Source organism: Magnolia sinica, chromosome 1 (genome assembly GCF_029962835.1).
Source record: "Magnolia sinica isolate HGM2019 chromosome 1, MsV1, whole genome shotgun sequence".
NCBI lineage: Eukaryota > Viridiplantae > Streptophyta > Magnoliopsida > Magnoliales > Magnoliaceae > Magnolia > Magnolia sinica.
This window is the reverse complement of record NC_080573.1, coordinates 40828639-40830111: the sequence shown is the minus strand read 5'-3', so window position 1 is coordinate 40830111 and position 1473 is coordinate 40828639. Positions and strand designations below refer to the sequence as shown.

The 1473-nt window shown below is 36.6% G+C and overlaps 1 non-coding gene across 1 annotated transcript; it reads right to left on the bottom strand.

The window, feature by feature from the left end:
- Positions 1-663: 663 nt before the first annotated feature.
- LOC131223456 (small nucleolar RNA R71) lies at positions 664-769 on the bottom strand. Its single transcript, XR_009160462.1, has one exon. It is a non-coding gene; the product is annotated as a small nucleolar RNA R71 (small nucleolar RNA).
- Positions 770-1473: the final 704 nt, after the last annotated feature.

Here is a 1473-nt window from a genome sequence, read left to right as displayed (position 1 = left end):
TATATTAGGTTTTTCAGAGATTTTTTTTTTAAATACTAACATTACTTTCTTCTATTTTGTAGAATCTATCCTAAAACCGTCAATCGAGTACTATCCTTCTAACCCTCTTGGTAGAAGTGGGCTTAGCTTAGAATTTGGTCTCAAAGTGTTTCATGTCCAAGTGGGTCCATGACAACACTCTACGTCTCTTAAGTGGAGGATTAGTTGAAGGTCTATCTATCCATCATCGGATTAGACAGCACCTAAGATCTTCTGAATTAGCAAAAAATATGGCTGAAAATCAACCTCACCATCGTGCTGAGGAGCAATAAGACGAGAATGAGTTACACAATGGTCCTTTAACTAGAACATTACGTGATTATTTGCACCCAACAAGGACGAGCACACCTACATCTTAAGCCAGGAGTGATCCAACTACTCTCAAAGTTCCATGGACTAGATTTTGAGAGTCCATACCTACATCTCAAGAAGTTTGATGAGATTGTAGCAACCTTATACTTCCATAATGTGTCAGACGACACCCTAAGATTAAAATTATTCCCTTTTTCTTTGAAGGATAAGGTTAAGTCATGGATTCACTCCTTAAGACCGAGATCGATTGAGATATAGGCTGAGATGACTTGGGAGTTCCTTAAAAAATTCTTCCCTGTTCATAAAACCAATACCTTTAGAAGGGTCATCATGATCTTCTCACAGAAAGAAGAAGAAACCTTCTTCCATTGCTAAGAAAGGTTCAAGGATATCCTAAATGCTTGCCTACATCATAGTTAAAAATTTTGGCTAGTCATAAGATTTTTCTATGATGGACTGACTCTGTCCATACACCAATTCGTAGAGATAATGTGCAATGGAGAATTCATGAATAAAGGTCCCGATGACGTGTGGGATTATCTTAACATTCTTGTAGAAAATGCACAGTTATGGAATACTTCTTCTAAGCCCACTATCCCCAAATCGACTAAATCTAAGGAGAGTGGAGGAATATAATGTTAACGCCAGGGTGGCTAACCTCACGAGAAAGGTCGAGGCCATAGAACTGAAGAGAGTATAAATGATTAGACCTAACGAGACCGTTGAAACTGTTTGTGGTATATGTGCTAGTAACATACACTTGACGTATGAGTGTCTAACAATCCCTGCGTTCTAAGAGTTATTACATGATAAATCTAATGCCGTAAACAATTATCAAAGGTCATTCAATGCTCATATCTCTAACATATATAATTATAATTAGTGGAACCACCCAAACTTCAATTGGAGGAATAAGCAAATGCCTAATACAGACAGAAATCCTCAAGGGTCTCTTCATTCAATCTTCAATCCATTATTAAATCAGAAAAGAACCTAAGAGGATCTAGTTCAAAAATTTATCCATAATCAAGAGTAGTTCAATCAAAATATGTTGTAAGTATTCTAAGATATTAAAACATCATTGGGAGTGTTTGCATCGTCCATTTAAAGAATAGAGTCACA